This window comes from Martes martes (genome assembly GCF_963455335.1).
Source record: "Martes martes genome assembly, chromosome: 14".
NCBI classification, from domain to species: Eukaryota; Metazoa; Chordata; class Mammalia; order Carnivora; family Mustelidae; genus Martes; species Martes martes.
The window spans coordinates 50399011-50419291 of NC_137902.1; the positions used below are offsets into that span (position 1 = coordinate 50399011).

Genomic DNA, 20281 nt, shown 5'->3' on the forward strand with positions numbered 1-20281 from the left:
TCCCCTCTGCTTAAAAACCTTGTAATGATTAACCCTGTTCTGGGACAAGTCAAAAGCACCAGCTGCCGCCTAGCAGGCCCTTTGCCCTGGCCCTTGTTTGGTTCTCCAGCGTATCTCCCGCCTTCATGCCCTCACCTCGGAGCCAGACATGGCCTTCCTTCTCCACGCTCTTCAGTGCACCAGGCCCCATCCTGCCAAGATCTCTGCAGAGCCCTGTCTCTCTTCCTAACTTCCTCGCCCAACATTTTCGGCCTGGTTAACCTTTTCCCTTTCAAAGATCAATTCATGCTTTCCTATGTCACAAAGATGTCCCAGGCATCACTTTCATACATACTTCCAAGAACCACGTATTTCCTTTTGGGGACATAGTGTGGTGTGTAATTATATCTTAGGGGCACATCTGAGCGGTGTCCCTTCTACTAGACAGTTCGTACCTTGAGGGCAGTGTTCCACACTTCCTAAAAGTCTGGCTCATAGTAGCTTCTCATTAAATACTTGATAAATGCTGAAATAAATAAATGTAAAACACTGAACAACCAGCATTCCTCAACCTCCAAGAGGCAAAGGTAACAATAAGCACATGTCTTCCCAGTCTAAGTCACCTCCTACACTGCCTTCTTAGGTGACCTCTCCCCCAGAAACAGAGCTCCTCACTGTAGAAAAAGGGGCACCCACAGCCCCCCTGAGGCCAGGAGCTGCCCACGCACATGCTCCTTCCAATCTCAGCCTGGTCCCATGCAGAAAAGGGCTTTAAGTTACAAGGTACGCTTAGGCCAAGAGGAGTCATCCAAAGGCAGTTTAGAACAAAGGAAGAAATTCCTCCTTCCTGTGCTTCAGGCTGGTGGACAAATGGGAAACACAAAACACAAGCCCATAGTTTACAAGATGCATTCAAGCGCTGTCCTGTCCATCTGGGATTTGAGGTTGGGCAGGAGGGAGCTTGGGCGCTGAGTGCTCTCCCGTAGCTCCCCCTTAGCTCAGCCTCCCTTTTGTTATACCTGTCTTTCTCAATTCATGATTTCTCCCCCCTCCCCCTATAAATGAGTAATAAAAAATGTAATCCCCATAAAGACGCAGCTTGACCCCAGGCGTGCGGGTGAGCATCGCTTTATCACGGGTGTTGCGTTCCTCCAGGGCCCAACATGAAGCTCTGGGAAGGCCAGAGCGTGCCGCCCTAGGGTTGTCCTGGGCTTCCCCGAGGACAGGGAACGGCATGGTGACGCAGGCCTCCTGTCACGGGGCCCAGCGGGCAGAAGGGGGTGCTGTAGTGTAACCTATTTAGAATGCAAATGAAGTGCCTCCGCGCCCCAGAGTAAAGCCGCCGCCTGGCAGGTCCTCAGCAGTACTAAATGTTGGATTTCTGCTTGTCACTGCTCACTGCAGGTCATTAATAGAACTCAGAATGGTGTTACTAAATGTGAACATTAAAAAAACTGATAACAATAATTAAAAAAAAAAAAAAAAGAGGAGCCGCAATCCTACTCTGAGGGAATTCAACTCATCCAGCTCTAAAGAGACTTGCCTATTCAAGATCTCTGTTGTTCAACAATTTTCCTAGCTTTGGATCAAGGACTGTTTACCAGACTTACTGCCCAGTGAGTGACAGAGACAGAGAGAGGCAGAGAAGGAAGGCAGAAAGGACAACAGGGAAGGAGGGATGGAGGGAAGCGAGGAGAGAGTTAAGACCTTCTGTGTGTGCGCCTGCCCACAGCAAGAAAGAAGGAAGAGACTGCTTCAGACTAAAAGGTTTTATAGAAGGGGCCGCAGGAAGTGAGCGCTGGAGGGACGCCTTCCTTCCTCTTGGTTGAACTTCCATGGAAATGGGAGAAAAGAATCAGCTCAAACCCTCCAGCTTCGCACCACCAAGCCAGCTGGTACTCACGCTTTATTTTCTGACCAAATCAGCTGCTCCTTCTGCCAAGTGAGTTTTCCTTCTTCCCCTTTACTCCAGCCAATTCCTGTTTTCTTCAACGGGAGCTCCCCAAGACTCATCAAAAACACGATTTAATTACATCTCCCCCCCCCCCAAAAAAAAGGAGGAGTGTAAACATGACTCCTTTTTATCTCCTGATACATCTGGACAAGTAGACAATGTGCTAAAACAAAATAAATCTGCCCTGACAGTCACATCAAAGAGTTCAGCAAGGGGCTTGCAGCTACTTAAAACACAGGAATGTTGTTGCTAAGCATCAGCCTACAACTTATCGGTCCCTGGAAGAAATGCTTTTTTCTTTCTTTCAGGGGCGATGAGGAAAGTTAGAGAGTGGGAACCAGACGGCAAGAGGAGATTGGGGATTTTCGGGGATTTTGAAGCTTAAAATGAATTGTGTGAAGGAAAGGGGTTTTGTTGTGTTGTGTTTTCCTTTTGACACACTGTCTATATTTTTATAAAGGTGGTATGTGGAAACCTTCTAGAAGGGGTTATTTAGGACTCAAAGAAATAAGCGATGGCCCAAAAACACGTTTATACAAATTTGTGCTGTAGCTCATTGCCATGGGTTTCTTGGTTCCGAGAAGGGACTCAGGCTAGCTCAGGGGTCTGAGGAAATATCTCACATTCACCAAAGTCAAGAGTGAAGAATCCTTAAGCCATCACCATCATAAATCACCCAACATCACAAAGCACAGACATTTTTTTTTTCTAAAAAGCAGGAAATGGAGCTTCTACACCAGCAAACACAACAAGAAAGAAAACAGGAACTCCCCGAAAGAAACCAAGTGTGAACCGCCATGCGCAATGAAATACATCTAGCCAGGCGACCCCACATACTTATACAGCCTCACAACTCGAGTTTTCATAGTCAAACACAAAATGGAACTGACCCTGAAATCTGGCCAACGCCTTCAGCCTTTCTTCCCCACCACCCCCTGGGAAGATCCTGAAACAGATGCTGTGAAATGCAGTCTGATCTTCATCTCATATGCCGCTTCTCCAGAGGGAGTAACAGGGAGATTTTCCTCTTCTCACGAACACATCCTCAGGTGGGAAACTTGGCCCCATGTCTTCCCTCCAGCAAGGCTACTAAATTTAGTTCTGCTGGGAAATAGGAAGTGAAGATGAAATGGCATCTACGTCCAATGAGGACCTGAGAGCATGCTGGGGGGGAAGAAAAATAAATAAAGGAGCCAGTTCAAAATAACCCAGCAGTTCTCAATATGCACCAGACGCTGCCAGAGAGATCTGGCCCTTGCAACAGAGGGGCTAAAAATATGCGGATCCATTATTCTGGCCTAGGCAAGCCAGGGGCATTTTAAGTAAACTCTGGCTATTTTCTGTCCTTGGATCAAAGGAAACAAATTCTGAAACGACTACCATCTCCACGCGGGGTAACGATCAACACCATGAACAATTACCAAGTTTGTGATATTGCACAAATAAATAACACTTACCATTATCTCTAGCACGATCATATTTATGAAACAGTGACGAAGGGCAGCAGTAACAATTTTTATTGTCCCATATAGCTCCTATTTTCTAATTAAACAAAAGGTTATTTCTACCGTTAACATAGCCATTTGTCTACGTTGGGTCTTACATAATACTTTTTGCCAAGCATGACAGAATATAAGAAATTATGTTCTGTGGCGGGTTTGTTTTGTTTTGTTTTGTTTGTTTGTTTGTTTGTTGTTGTTTTTTGCTTTTAATTTTGCATGCTGAGTTGCTACTTAGAAAGCTCTGTCGGTTCATAATCAAAGCAAGACGCCATTGTGTGGAGAATTCATAAATAAACTTTGGCAATTTTTCCTAAAACATGATGAAGCAAGCACTTGGTCCTACCCTTTAGATTCAATCCAAGGGCAATGGTCTGTATTATTAAAGATATAGGTCAAGCCAGCTTGCGTTTCTCTGTCCTGTGGGATGTTTTAGAAGCTGCTGTCACATTACCGAGATCTGTTCTGTGGCTCCTAATTATTCCTCTTGGCAGCTTTGGATTTCAAGCGATTCCTTTCACATGTATGTAAAAATTTATAAGCTGTTTCATGGAAAAGCATGAGTTATTTCCTTGTTGTTTGTAATTGCAGAAGATGCCGATGAGAAAAGTGCACTAATTTCATTGACAAGGATAATGGCAACTTAATAAAATTTGCATTATGTCTTCTGCAAACCTCGATAATACTTCATATCAACATGTGAAGTTGTAGTTTCATTTCAATATAACTCTGAAGGCGGAGGGAGGGGGAAGCCAGGGGGAGGGGGAAAAGCATAACTCTGAGCACAGGGTCATCATCCTCCTGAACACCTTTCCAAGAAGCAGGGGAGGAGGGGAAGGCATGGATTTCCTCCTCGTCTTCAAAATTTAATTTGGTCCAGAAACAGATACTAAGTTGCCACTGTGTAGGAAGGACAGGAGAAAAGAAGCCAGGGTTTACTGAACATCCAGTATGTACCTGGCACACTCACATAGGCCATTTCGTCCAGTTCCCCCCAGAATTCTGTGGATTAGATACATATATCCACAATGGTCTCATTGAGGAAACTGAGCACCTGGTTCCCACCAAGGAATTCCATTCTGATGTCGTATTCCGGAGTCCGCCTGACCCAAGCACCTTACCTTGCCCCAGACGGAGAGGAGTAAGCCCTGCTGTGACTTGCGGCAGCTTACATGCCTTCTGGTGGGAGGGGAAAAGGTAAGTCAACAAGGCAGTAGCAGGAGCCAATAAAACAAATGCTCCAAGAGCAAGTCCAAACAAAATCACCTACGGGCTGAAGGATGGAAGAGAGTTCATCTGTTGTAGGAGAAAGGCAGAGAACCTGGGACAGCATCTGATTTTTCACAGCCATGTGAAGTATGTCGGGAAGGTATTAACATCACTGTTCGACAGATGAGAAAACAAAGACTGAAAGAAGCGAAGTGCCTTTCCCAAGAATTGATGACTCGCCCAGGGTAGAACACAGCTTTCCTGCCAAGATCAATGATAATGATATCCCGACTTTAAAATGCCTTCCCAATGAAGAGCTCTTTCCCCGTTCCTTTGTAACAACAGCCTGAGTTAAAATTCTGTGCCATCAGCCCTACCCAAGTAGCTGCATGACTTTTCTAGATTTCAAAATAAAACAAGCCTCTGCCTCTATAGGTGGTACCTCGCACGCGGCGATCACAGATCTTATGACCGATTTTTAATGATAAAGATATATAAGTCTCCAAATTCTAATCAAAAATGGTCATACGCACATAGTAATATATCAATTTCTCATGAAAACACCACTTGTTTGTTTCATTTATTCTCAGTTCTGCCACTATATACCTGCTTCTGTATGAGGAAGAGATTATAATAGATGTTTTATACCTAATAGGCTACAATTCCCCCTCCTGGTTTTTGAATGGAGTTCTTTGAAGTTTGAGTTGGGGGTGGATAGAGATGGGGAGTATAATTTCCTTTATATAGATGTAAAGCAGGAAGCTAAGTAAATTGACCCATTTTATCTGACCCCTAATTCTACAAAGCCCGAGTCCCAGGTCTCTATTTCTTTGTGCTAAGGAGCTGGATGTCTTTCTAAAGAACAAGCTTGTTCATCTCCACAACCAGCCAATGGGTAGCCCTTACTAGTGTTTTAGAATAAGGAATAGCAGGTTGCAGAAACATTAGAGGAATTTCTCCAACTCTCTGTCTCATCTTGGCCTCTAGACAACAGTCCCAATGAGAGGAATCAGGAAGCTAGTCTCAGCAAGTGATTGTCTGTAGGGATGGTTCCCATCCAATGAAGGGATGGTTCAAAGATGTTGAAACTAACCATGGTACAAGCGCACCAAGTAAGAAAAAGAAAGGAGTACAGATCCCACATAAGTCTTCTTCCCAAAGTTGAGCTGTAGTACAAGGAAGGGGCTTCTGGATAAAACACTTTGAGAGACAAACAGAAGGCATTTAAGGGCTATGATTACTTGATTGCTTGGAAGATGGAATGGAGTAATTGGAAGAATTAAAATGGCATTGTACAGGAATGAATACATTATTACATCTCTTCTCTAGGGCCCCTTGAGGTCCAAGTGATTTTTAAAGGTTGTATCACCCTTACAAACTGCAGGACTCCTGAGAGACAAAAATACCTCAGAATATATGAACCTGCACAATGTATGTGACACATATGCACAGACCCCTAAAAGGCTCTTCCCTCCCCTCTCCTTCAACAGCCAACTTTCTGGTGTACATATAGGAGAAACATCTATCTAGAACATTCTAAGTCCTATTACTTAACTCCCTGGCTCTTTGGCTTTGGCTTTTTACTGCTTAATTAGAAAATAATTACTGCTTAATTAGAAAATAAAAGGAGGACTGCCTTGCGTACCCCCAACATTTTTGGAGCTATGGAAAAGCCAAGTATACTATGGATATAGGGTCCCTTGCCAGAGGGTTTATGGTATAGTTGGATAACCTGATGCCAGAAGCAACTAGATAGTGATGAGCTGGAAATAAGAAGAGAGGACTCGTTGGGCCCTCCATTACAGAGTCACAGAACAATTTCTCAAAGCCTATGAGAAACTGAGTAAAAAAGTATATGTCACAGAGGAAAGAATTCTAGAAAGTAAGGCTTTCGGTTTCAGCTCAAGTTGTGTCCTTGAGGACACAGTGTGACCCCAGATGTGTCCTTGATGACATCTGATTCATCCTTTGAGATCCAAAGCATCCTCTTTGGCTTCCCCAGGCCTCTAAGGGTTGCACGGCACTTGGTTGGTGCCTGTGTTAAAACGCTTGGCAGTGAATTGAGTTCTTGGCAAACTGTGAGAATCTCTGAGTCAGAATCCATTTCTTTTCTCATTTTTGCAATTTAGGCACCAGTACTGGGCCTGACGCACAGAAAACACTCAGCCCAGGTTGAGTTAATAAATAAAGGACAAGGGGAGAGGATGGCTGCCATTTTAGATTATTTCTGTCTTCCTCTCCTGCACTGCTTGGAGTCATTGACAATCTCCCACCATGTTAGGCTAAAGCGACATGAGATTTCTCCAAGGCGCAGCTGGTACCAACTCCTTCCCGATGCTGCTAACTGGTTGGGGGTGGGGGAAGAGATGTTAGCATGATGTTGTTGTACTCCGCAGGCACAGCGCCGAGGCGCATTTTTAATGATTTACCAGTTCTACTTGACTGAGCCTGCACCCTGTAAGTGGATCATATGATCAGCGATCACAAGTTAAACTGCTTTTGTTGCTCGCAAGGCATGCATGGTGGGCTGGCTGCAGGCACCAGCGACTCGCACGCAGCTGTGTGTAAGACAAGGAGAGGTTACGTACAACAGGCAGTTAATGGCTCATACCAGCAAGCCCTCAACTTCAGTCGGCACATGCGGCTGAATTTTAAAAAGGTAAATGACCTTGCAGCTGGGATCTTTAACTATGTGCTTTTACCTATTTGTACCTGGATAAGTAAACATTTGCAGCACGCCAAAAGGCCCTGAAAGCACTATTGTAGCCATAGGCTAATCCCTTTCTCTCTGGATGAAAGACTCCAAAACAAACCAGGGGAAAAATCATTTTCTGCCTCAAGTAGCACAAAGGTAAAGGGGGGCAATGGTGATAATGACTTCCATTTGTTATAACTTTCAGGAGTCACCAAGGCTCCAGTCCTAACCAGCTGCCCATAGTTAGGATTCCACTTTCCAGGAGGAATGACAGAAACAACAGGCCCCCAGACAGAAAGAAACGTTCTAGCCAGAGCCAGACAGAACTGCCTCCTTCTCGCCAGCAAATATGACACAAGAAAGCTGGAATGATCATCTCCACGCTTGTTCTACCATCCAAAAGGGTTCTCCTCCCAACTGCTGTCATTCAGGGCCAAAAGAGCAGGCTTTTGTCTTTGTTCTATTCTGCTTTAACTGCAGATCTATAGATGACTATTCAGGTCCTGGAGCCTAGGACGCCTGCCACAAATTGCATCCTGCTCTGAGTTACCTAAGAACCAACATTTAACTCCTTCCTCCAAAAGGCCCTTCAGATACCTCCAACTGCAACTGGGCCGCCAGAGCTATGTCTGAAATACTGGCTAACCACCCCAAATGCTTTCCAAAGAGCGGAATATTTGTGATTTACAATCTGAGTGGGAACCTCGGTAATGCTGTTATTTTAAGAACTCGTCAATCAGTTGAGATTAAGATAACATTTATTGCAACATAAACTGAGATTGCCATGAGAACAGGCAGAAGGTATCTGTGGAACACTGGAGACATTTCACAGGCAATGAATCAATGGAGGGCAGTTCACTGGAATGATAAGAGCTCTGGGCTCAGAGAAGAGAGCTTTGGGCTCATCAGTGGTTTGCCCCTCGCCAGCTGCCGGGCTCTCAGCACATTGCACCATTCCTTTGCACCTTAGCATGACACCCCTCTTCTGACAACTCTGCTGGCGTCCCTACTATGTGCCAGCAACCATACTAGGCGTTGGAAATAAGCATAGTGGGTAAATGATGTCTAGATGTCATTCATGTATGCTTATGCAAATGAATCAATAAGAAAACGTGCACTCTGAGGCTAGCTACCATCTGCTGAACCAAAGTAATCTTTAAATGACCAGAAATCTTTTCTGCCCTGCGATTCAGTTAATACGGGTCAGCCTAATGGGGTTGGTTTATATCCATGAGAGAAAACAGCACTCCTTGGTCCAATATACAGTTTTAATAAACTTTATTAAATTTCCATTGATCCATATGCAAAAATAATTTGTTTACAACTTGAACTCAGCCTACTAAATGGTGCCTAACTCAATTAAGGGGAGAGGCTGAGAAACAACAGCTGTATGGTTATTAACACATGATGCCATTAAAAACATTAAACAGTTGGGTTTAGTGAAGGAGTCAAAGTTAACCCCTTGAATATCTCCAAACTAGAGACCAATTGGTCAAAACACTTCGCACCAAAGGAAACCAGAGACTCAGAGAGGCATCTCTCAACCTTCCGAATGAATCTGTAAGAGCAGAACAAGAGCTGACTACTGGCTTTGTTTCCAGGGATTTCCTCCGATGTGCCAGCTAAGTCTCAATGTAGTGATGACAAGGGGGCGATAGGGTTTAGAAGGATGTCATAATAATAAGTAAACTAGCTTGTTCAACATATCAATATGCTTTGTGTAGGGCCTTATACTTTTGGTACTTAAATTGGTTTCGACCTTGTGCTAATGTGGTGAGAGTCAGGGTACAATCCTTTTTAGCCAGTTGGTTCTGCTCTGTGGTCATAGGTATAATCCAACCAGGAAGTCACTAACAAGTATTCATTGAGTACCAAGTAAGGCAAAGGCCCTAATCCCAAGTTAAATTCTGTGGAGATAGGGAGATAAAACTAAGAGCACGAAAAACTTAGAACAGCTAAGCACTTTATAGTATGATTGGGAAAATGCACATGGGCCTAAAGAAAAGTGATGGATAAAGCTTCAGACAGGAGGTTGGGAAGGAGATAGGATTGCACTTTGCTTTCAAAGTCAAGTACAAGGAAAAGATGAAGGGTCAAGAGAGCATCTGAAGGTAGGGCCTGAGAAGAATGGGAAGGTGGGGTGTAGACAGTGGGAGCAAGGTGAGCAAGGGGAGAAACAATAAGGGGACCCCTAGTCCTTTCACCAGCTTGATTATAAGAGCTATGAGAGGCCCCTGGGAGGAGAACTGGAGCTGACCAGTGCACACCTATCCCACCGCTGTGAAAGGACAGTAGAGGTCATGCCCATAGAGGTTGGAGGATTGGAGGAGTGGGCGAAAGCTCAACTCTTAGAAACTCAAATTTTGCTTGGTATCCAAGTGAGTGACCACTGGATTTTTCAAAAAAAGGAAGTCTGTGTGACAACCTGAATACAAACAAGGAGAGGACTGAAAATATGTGGGCAAAACTTGTCACCCTCAGCACCATGATAAATGTGAGTCAGAAAGCATCTTTGCCCCCTACGAGGCTGACCTGTCCAGTTGCCCACAAGGTTGTAGAGGTCTCTTTGACACCACCTTGCTTATATGGTCCTCCAGCTCTTCCAATGCAGTTGGCATTCATGTCTTGCAAGACAGTACATCATCCTGTTTCATAAGATCCCATAATAAAATTCCCTTTCTCCACTGTGACAAAACTTCCCTCCCTGTGCTATTATCCCACAGACCTTAAGTTTGTCCTCAGAACTACCCTACATGTCCTCACCCATGTGATGATGTTTCAACTATTAGAAAGAAGATTCAATGTGTCGCCCTCATCTTTTCTATTCTAGGCCAAGTATTTACATAATACTCAACCGCCTGGTCCTTCTCCATTAGTTTTTCTGTTTTTCTTAAAACATGAAACCCTACACTAAACTTAGTCTTCTAGATGATGTGTGCACTGTGTAGATCTCAAGAAGACATTACACCCAACTTGGCAAAACTTCTCCAAGCTATCTCAAATGGTGATGCACATCACATCACAAGAAGAATATCCCCATACTTTTGATGTGGAACACTGCCAGCCTAAACCTTTCAAGCACATGCTTCTATAATTGATTTCTTAAATATAAAGCTAGAACTTCAAACTTACAATTCTATTCAATATTGTCTGGTAGGTGTCAGGCAGTGTTTTAGCATGTTGAGACCACTTAGAACCATGATCTAAAACCTCTGGTATGTCTTGACCTCCCTGACCATGTATTTTAAAAGTTAATAAGCAAGGCCCCTTTTGAGCTCCTTACAAATTATTGATAAAAATGTTTTAACAGGTCAGGGACAAGGACAAACTCAAGTCTGAAGCTAAGATACATGGATGAAGCCTAAGGCTTAGGAAAGGAGATAAGACATTTTACAAATTCTTTGGGAAGGGTAAAGATAGCTACCAAGAAGTGACCTCACTAGCTTAAAGGTAAATACTTAGATGAACAATGCTACTGTTCTCCCCCTCTGACGGTTTTGGGTACAAGGTCAGGAACAATGAGCAAACCCAAGAATTTTCAGTGTGAACTCTCTCAACTTAACCAAGAAATTTAAAAAGACCAACTGAGGACTATCCAAAATAGCCTATCCCTCTTGGAAAGATGCAACCTATACACAAAGAAACAGAGTTCACCTTGGTCACTGGCCCAAGAACCTAATACTAAGTTTCAAATGAGTTTTTCCCTGAGAGATTGCTACAGGGTTTTATGACCAAGCTTCTGCACAAGTAACCCCCAAATACCCATGCTTATCACTCCTCTACCACTAAGGTGGTAATTACTGGAGAAGTTATTAAGAACTTAATCCAGAACAAGATCCAGAACAACTCCCAAGCATAGCACTCCTCCTGAACAATGCCTGCCATGACAAAGAATATAGAGCATGAAGGTCAGCTGCCTAATTATGAATGAGTGACATGAAGCCAAATACTACGACGTAACAACAAAGCAGACAGTATATAGATTTAAGGGTCCCAAGTTATATCTCAGAGATCAATGTGAGGGATAGATGGTCACTTCAACATTTTTCACATCCCAGCTGGAATCATGTAGAGAGATATGGTAACATGGGAACCTTACAATGTTTGCAGAAATCATAGATGACCCTGTCACGTGTGGCCAATGGCTCATTAATTTGACTAATTACAAAGACTTCTTACCCTAATAGTTATCACCCTCAGCCTTGAACTTGGACCAAACCACATGCATGGTGAAACTCAAGGAGCCTTATAAAAGCTAAATTATGATGCCACCGTATGCCATAGCTATATATCTATAATCACCTATATGACACCACTAAGGAGATACTGAAGAGTAAAAGTCTGAAATGACATCAGTACAAAACATGAGATTCCATTTGTATAATTCTTCACATTTTTCTAAGTGTGTCAACAAAATTACCTTTTTGGTCATCTTACAAATCCCACAAGCAATAGCAAGTGAGTGTTATGCTCTCATTTAAAATACATGGGGCTAGAGACATATGAAAATACTTGCCTCAAGATACACAGTGATGGGGCACCTGGGTGGCTCAGTCGGGTAAGCATCTGACTTTTTGGCTCAGGTCGGGATCTCAGGGTGGTGAGATCAAGCCCCATGATGAGCTCCATGCTCAGCAGGGAGTCTGAGATTTTTTCTCTCTCCCTTTCCTTTGCTTTCCCCCTCAACACTCTCTCTCAAACAAATAAACAAACAAACACAGGGATAGAAACACAGACTATTGTCCCAAATCTCCAAGCACAGCAGTCCCAATTCTTTGACTTCCAACCTTTTAGACTGGACTTTTGTTTGATGAGGTGTTCTAACCATGTTTAGTAATGCCTGGGCGGGCTTGATGCCGTTGGGACAGAGAGCATGGAACCTGTCTATATTAACTGTGCAATGATGAATCCACAAGCCGACTGCCAAGCAAGGCTTTCTGATGTCAGTCAAAGCAGGAATGTGAAAGAAACATCAACTGAATCTACCTACAACGCAGGAACAACAGAAGTGCATGCATTAAGAGTCATAAAGTGACATCATGGGCACTTGTCACCAGGAACACCATTAGTTGATAAAAATGGAAGTAGAGCCTATCATTACTTCATCAGTCTACTCAATCTTCATTGGAAACAAATATACACAGATTTGCCATTACATTCCCAGCTACAACATGAATAAAGACACTGCACATCCAGCAACATTTCAAGCAAATGACCCATTATAAGACAACAATTTGACCTGAAGCCACTCTGCCAGGACCCCTGGGACTGGAAGCATTATGGGGAAAAAAGCTGATGGGATCCTAAAGATCTGGGTTCCAGGCTCTGCCCTGCTGCCTCTCCAGCCTGCAGACTTGGTTGGGCGAGTCATTTTATGGCTCTGAGCCCTCCTTTTCACCTTAGCAAAAGCGTGGTTATAAATATCCCCTTTAATTCCTTCAGTGATTGCTATGAAAATTAAGTGGGACACTGCACTTGAAGGCTGCACACGTGTCATACAAACAGGGGAAACTAAAATGCAGCCTTATCTCTGTGACTGTTTAATGCAGGCTTCTGGGCAACCTCGTGTTGACCTCTCCTGGCCTGCGCCAGATAATTTAGTGCCACTATCATCATTAGTAAACATCAACTGGGGGCCTGCTACGGGCTTAATTACAAATTGGCATATATGGTTCATGGATATTTTCATGTGTGTACCTCTGGTCTTCTTTACCCAATTGTATGCTCATCCACAGGCAAGAACCTGTACGCATGCAGGTATATATCTGAATATACACCTTAGCTCAGTAAAACAAAGAGTACATAATAAACTCCTAATAAAAAGGTAACTTGCTCATCTTAGAAACCAATCAAAGCTAGAGAAGTAGAAGGGTTGTAAAGTAAATAGAAATAAATGGAGAAATAAAATGAAACTCTTCCTTGTGGGAAATCTTAAGACTTTTTTTAAGGGATGGGCACAATAGCAGCACTCCCCTCTGTAATCTCATATAGAAGGATGTTGAAATACAAAAAAAATACCTACCAAGGGTCTTAATCAAGCTATTCCACTTAAGAGCATTAATGCTAAGTATGCAAACGTTCACCTGACTGATCATTAAGGTATCAAGAACTAATTTTCCTCCTTTTAAGAGCTTATATGTCACATCCCACCCCTTGGGCCTTCCAGAAATGCATTTAAATGCCTAACTGGGAGAAAGAAAAAGCATTCCAGACAGCCAGGTGTTAGTGATTCAGCCATTAAAACTTCAGTTATAAAATATCCCCCACAATTGTAAAACATTTCAGTCATTAGAAGATCATAAATAGATTAAGATGACATTTTAAATTATTATGACACCATGTGTATAAAATGTACATTGTTCATCACAATATCCCAGATGACTGTGACTCCGATTATCTGAAGTTAAAGATAAAGTGCATGTGTTATTTACTTTGAGACCCAAAAGCAAAAGACAGGGAGGGAGGATGGTAGAAAAAGCAGATAACCAAGTGGAAATTGTGAATGCCATATCCCTCCTGAGGCAGAGAAAGACTTTAGGTTCATCTTGCAATAATACTCATTTGCTGCTCCTTGAGAAAAAAAAATAATAAATCCTGTTTCATTTTTAGAGGATCAGGCTGGAAGATAAAAGAAAGTAACCCCAAAATCCAGAATTTTGAAACTATCACCTAAAATGTCATGGTACCTGCTCTTCTTTGAGCTAAGTGAAAGGTTATAATGAGAGTTCAATATTGATTTATGTCTAAAACTAGGAAAGTAGCTCATGACTCTTTTTCCATGTCACACATACCCACAACTACCCCTCAACGCCAACTCATCTCTCATATTTGCACTACATACTAAATGTCCAAAGCACGTCTCCTCCTTGAAGGTATGGCTTCCCCTTTTCAGGGAGTGTGGCAGCTTGCTCTAAAGAAGAGAAGTCCACCTAACCACCATCATCAGAAGGAGAGGACAGAGTCCCAGATGACCATTTCATGCAGAAGACAAAGAAACCTAAATTTCATAATTACTTATAAAATAGTCATAAAAATCAATAATATAAATATTTCAGTCTTACTTGCAAACCCATGTTTTGCAACCAACTCTTACCAAGGAAGCAAATTCCTCTTAGGATTTAAGTTAAGTATTTTAGGAAATATGAGCTAGGGCTAATGTACCTAACTTAAATCTATACCAGCTGACTCACATGAAGGATTAGGCCCATTAATGATATTGTAATAGGTCATCAGCAAGTTTGGGAGTATTCAGGACACCCTATAATTATGTATGTGATTCTGCTATGTTCATTGGTAACTCCTTCTGCCAAGTTGGCAGAGGTAGATATGTGTGGATATGGATCTAAGCATACAGTTAACAATGGATACAATTTAATATTATCATAAGAATTTTTTTAAATGTTATTAGGACAAGGAAAGTGAAAATGGCAAGGCATCATAAAACCCAATATAAATATTCCCCTTCAAAATTCTTCTCTCAGAATCAGTCTATGAAATTTCCCCCATTCCTTCCTAGATTATCCTGTTCTTTGGAATGATTGTTCTCAAAGAGTATTCAAACCCTAAGACATGAGATCAATAATGTGGACCCATCAGATGCTCCAAAAGGATCATGTTAATAAACATAATTAAAGATCCATTCATTGGGACAATTATTCATCTATTTCAGCTTGTTGGTCCAGGCAGCACTTTTGAAAAATAACCACCAGATGTTTTGTAGATTAAGGGAATTAGAAGACATCAGATCCAACACTTTCTGAAAACTGGACTGAATCTACTAAAATACCTTCTGTAAAAAGGAGACAAGACACTGCACTCTATTAGGGGAGGAGTTGAAATCTACCTCCTTGTAACGCCATGTAGAGTAAGGCGAATCCATTTCCATAGAGCTCGTTAAGTGTTTTCCTTATTACAAACATTAAAGAGGATATGTTGAAAAAAGAAAAAAAAAATACTTTGCAAATAGTTATAAAAGAAGGTGACCTCACATTCTCCAATGCCGATTCTGCCACTCTGATGATTTGGCATGAATGGCTTAGGCCATCACAAAGAGACAGACTATTTTTCTGTCTGTATATCTTAAAGGCTTGGGAATAGAAAACGATTTAATAAAGCCTGGGTCCAGATTTTGTTTATTTTCTCCAAATTACCCCTTTATTGAGGAAGGCTACAGAAACACCCACTTCCCCACTATAGAGGCCGAGTTCTCCTCATTGTGGGGAAGGATCCCACAATGGTCTTGAAGTTTATATAAGTCTTTCCATTGTTAGACCCCTTTCCTTTAGCTTGGACAAACCATTAGTAAATAATTCATTCTCAATAACTGAACACACCCTTGCTGAATGTCCATCTTATTAAATATCTTTTATGTTTGTGCTGATAACTGCCTCCTTGTTGGAAAAAATCTATGCTTATTTGAGAGCCTAATGGGCAGAGAACATGGCTTCATTTGTTTTTCATGGAGGATGGCCCATCACCATATTTCCTGATTGACTCTGGCTTTATACATCTCAAGCATTTTGTTTGTTTGTTTTCCGGAATGTCTTTCTATCTAATACACAAGGGAATATACCTTTATCCAAAACAGAGATTGCCTAGTAGGAGCCAGAGTATCTTCCTATGTTGTAGTAATGTTGGGTTCAGGGGTTGGCAAATCTGGTCATAGAATTTTAAAAGTTTATAAAGAGTTCTACCCACATGAATGGACTGGAAATTACATCAGGAGGCTGAGCTCTTTGAACCTGTCTTGATTCAGGGCTGATTTTCTGGGTGTTTCTCCTTTTTCTAATACAAAACTAATCCTAAACCATTAATTCTGTCACAGCAAGGAAATTCAAATGGAATTAAAGTCCATATAGATCTGGCAGGCCTGGTTGTGTCTGGGGTTCCTCCAGAGATTTATTTGCTGATCTTATTATAGAGCTCAGAGAGCAGAATTTTAGTTTTAGCAATGACGTTTTTCTCCCTTGGAAATGAGTTAACAATGGTGTCACCAGAGAATGTTTATGAACACAATGCTAAAAAGCAGATCAAACAAAACACATTTTATTTCTGCTAACTAAGAATGTATTACCTTTCCGAACAGGGGCAGGCTGGCACAATCTTATTTTAATAAATATTTTTGCTGTTATTGTCAAATGTTCATTACTTCAGAAGAAACCAAAGAATTTGCAGGATCTCTGTCCTTAGAGCACTTCTGTTGAGCATCTTAGATAAAGATAACTAAATCTATAATGCGTGGCACAATACGCCAGGTTACATGAGGGTAGCATCTAAGTAGGTTCTCAAAGAATTCAAAACAGGAGGACTCCTGGGTGGCTCAGTCGGTTAAGCATCTGCCTTTAGCTTGGGTCATGATCCCGGTGTCCTCAGATAGAGCCCTGCATTGGGCTCCATGCTCAGCAGGAAGCCTGCTTCTCCCTCTCCCTCTGCCTCTGCCTGCCACTCTACCTACGGGTGCTCTATCTCGCTGCCAAGTAAATAAATTAAATAAAAAAAAAAAAAAGAATTCAGAACAGGGTCTTTATGGAATCTAGAGAATCTAGCAGCTGAGCAAGAGTTCCTATAAAGATGGACTTTGGTCTAAGCTTTGAAAAAAAGATGAGTTTGGACAGAGATCCGGGGGACAGGACTAAAATCATATGAATGAAGTAGGTCTAAACACACCTGTGTGCTGGGAGTTCCTTCTGCTGAAGTAGCTACTCGCTCTGGAGTAGGAGTAGGCGGCTGAGGGCCTGAAGCTCTTCGGAGCTGGTCTCACCCTTCACTGCAGCTTACCCCGCCCTCACTCTGGTCTCTCAACAGAGCTGCCAAGAAATTCAACATACTGTTACCTCTTAGAACGAGGTTGGAAAACTACTGCCAACACCCTCATTTAAGAAATGTGGGGGGGAGGGGGGAAGGTGGAAAAACTGAGGCCCAAAGACAAGAAATGTCCAAGCCCAAGGTCACTAGGCTGGTTTATGGTCAGGCAAGGTTTAGAATCCATTCATCCAAATTCCAGCCCATTGTGCCTTCTCCCACCCCACCCGGGCCTTTGCTGCTCAGGCTGACAAATTAGGCATCTTAAATTATATGATATGCGTCTGACAAAGAATCGCTGGTGGGGAAGTCTTCATTGTCTTTTCACCTTCCATACTGTGTCAAATACCGATGTTTATAGAATGATGGAAGAACTGGCATCAGGAAACGTATGCTGTGGCAACTCTTTGAATGTGGGCCAGAAAGAGAATAAAAAGCCTAGGGTGACCTATCTCACATCTACATTGCTTCCCCAATTAACTCCAACAGACTTAGTCTGGGATGAAATGATTTAGTCTCAACGCAAGGTCAGTCCCACATATCCAGAATAAAGATTGCCAAATATGCTTATTTGAGCTGAATTACATTTGGTAGTTTAATAATATGAATTTACTGCCTTTTCAAGAGGGACTCCAGCACTGGGGAGAACTTTAAAATGTATCACACTTAAAACATAAAATTAAATTCAATTAACTTTTATTGGGAGGCTAATACACTAGTACCCTAGAGGGAGAGACGAAGCTCTCAGCTTTCCCAAGATTTTCAAGCCATGTCCCTGGAATCCCAGCCAAAGATACTGGCCTGGCTCACCCCCTCATAAAGAGCTTCATGGGTGAGTTTAACATCTGTACTCAGTGGACAGGACCATGACTATAAGTCTCCAGCTAAAAGACTCTCAGAGGCATAAAACCTGGAATAATAAACAGACAGAAAATACTACCCAACTATCAAATAAAAGACAAAAGCCGACACAGGGATGGAAGCACGAGAGGGTCCCAGAGACCATATGCTCTTCATTAAACTTTCCTATCTTTGCACTATCAGGATAGGGGTTCCCCTATTTTTTAAATATATTTAGTACAATTAAACATTCACTGTGACTTATTAGAGATTAAGCCAAGACCGTCCCCATTGCTCCCCTTAATGCACAAATACAGTTGGAATTTGTAGACAATAAGACAATAAGACAATAATTCCTGTATAGAGAACAAGTTATGCTGTCAGCAGGTTGGGCTATGGAGGAAACTGGATTCTGAACAGACTGAACATCTATATGCTGAAAAGAGCATGAAGTCATCTCACTTACCCACATGCAAAGTACTGTGTTAAGCACTGCGGATTCACAGGTAAATAAAACAATGATCACTGCCCTTATGGTACAAAAAGAGAATGGGAAGAATATCGAAATCAAAAAGGACACTCCTCACACAAACAAAGAAAACCCAATATCTCATTAAAGTCAGGGTCAAATTCTGTACAGAGCTGGTTGGAATCTGTCTAAGACTGTATTCATCTACTTTTGCTGCTGTGACAAATGAGCCCAAACTCAGTGGCTTCTACAACATGAGTCTATAATCTCATACTTCTGGTGGGCAGAAGGCTGACATGAGTTCTACTACACAGGAAAGCGATCAGCAAGGCAGGCTCCTTCTAGAGGCTCTAAGGAGACAATCTGGGTCTTTGCCTGTTTTAGCTTCTCATGGGTGCCTTGTCTACGAGCTTTCTTCCTTGTCCTGTGTCCCCTTCCCCCACCTTCCAAGTGCTTCCCTCCAATCCCTCCTTCCTTATCACACCACTTCCTCCACTGACCCTGACACCCACCTCTCAATTCCCTCTCATAAGGACTACCTCAGACCCACACATGTAATCCAGGGTAATCTCCCTTTCATAAGACCCATAACTTAATCACATCTGCAAAGTCTCCTTTGCCATGTAAGGTAACACTCACAAGTTCTGGGGATTGGGACATGGTCACACTTGGGTGACCACTTTTCAGCCAACCACAAAGACCAACTGTAATACCCCAAACTGTAGGGAAATAGAAATGATCTGAGCTCTTGGGAATATGACTGGTAAGCAAAGAAGTGGTATTCTCTGCTTAATAATATTCATATTCCTATGATACCTGGGTGGCTCCGTCGGTTAAGGGACTACCTTCAGTTCAGGTCATGATCCCAGGGTCCTGGGAGTGAGCCCTGCATCCAGCTCCCTGCTTCTCCCTCTCTCTCTGTTCCTCTCCCTGATCATGCTTGCATACTCTCTCTCTCTAATAAATAAATTCAAAAGATAATAATATTCATGTACTCTACCAGAAAGCAGTGAAAACCAGTGGTTAAGAACACGGGCTTTGGGGTAAAATACACCAAGCTTTCAGAACACCTCAACTCAATACCTGAGGATGAATAGAGTCAAGTTAACCTCTCTAAACCCCACTTTCCTTATTCCCAAAATGGAGAGCCCAATAGTACTCACTTTGCATGTTTGTTATGAGGGTTAGTAAGATGATACATATAAAGCACTTACCGTGGCATGCACTAAGCACTCCATGAAAGTTATTATTGTGTAGTTATTATTTATTAAATCACTGGCCACCCAGCCTGGACTTGAACCTGTGGCTGGGTATTTTGGAGGACTCCATCGGCTCAGATAAGTGAAATTCTCAGAATGCTCTTTCCCTACTTGAAATCCAGTTTGTCCGGGGAGCCTTTGTTGTCTACACCTTCTCCGTTTCCCAGCTAGAAGTACTGCCCACCTGCCCCTTCCCTCTGACCTTCAATAGTGTATCTACCACCCATTTAGTTATGTCTTGCCACTTCTAGTTTGTTATTTTATTGGTAAGCACCACATGCAGATTACAAACTGCTTGAGGGCAGAGATTTGAAGGCAGGGACTATCCTAGTACTTAGCACAGAGATGTGTCCACAGTAGATAATCAATGAAATGGTTAAATAAACTGATAACAGAGTTTATTCCTCATAAATCTGCAGGGGAAACACAATTCCACACTTCAGAATGAAGGGGAGCCAGCCGTAAGCTGCAACCTTGAAGCCAAGCTTCCTAAACCAGTTTAATTCTCACTCCCCTTCAGCATTATGTACTCAGAGTTGCCCTATATCCGTGGATGATGAAGGTCCCTCTCCCTTC

General features: G+C 42.4%; 1 protein-coding gene across 1 annotated transcript in view; it reads right to left on the reverse strand.

Annotated features, from left to right (window-relative positions):
* Positions 1-20281, reverse strand: part of LRMDA (leucine rich melanocyte differentiation associated) — a 1037695-nt gene that overhangs the window by 230747 nt on the left and 786667 nt on the right. The window lies entirely within an intron of this gene.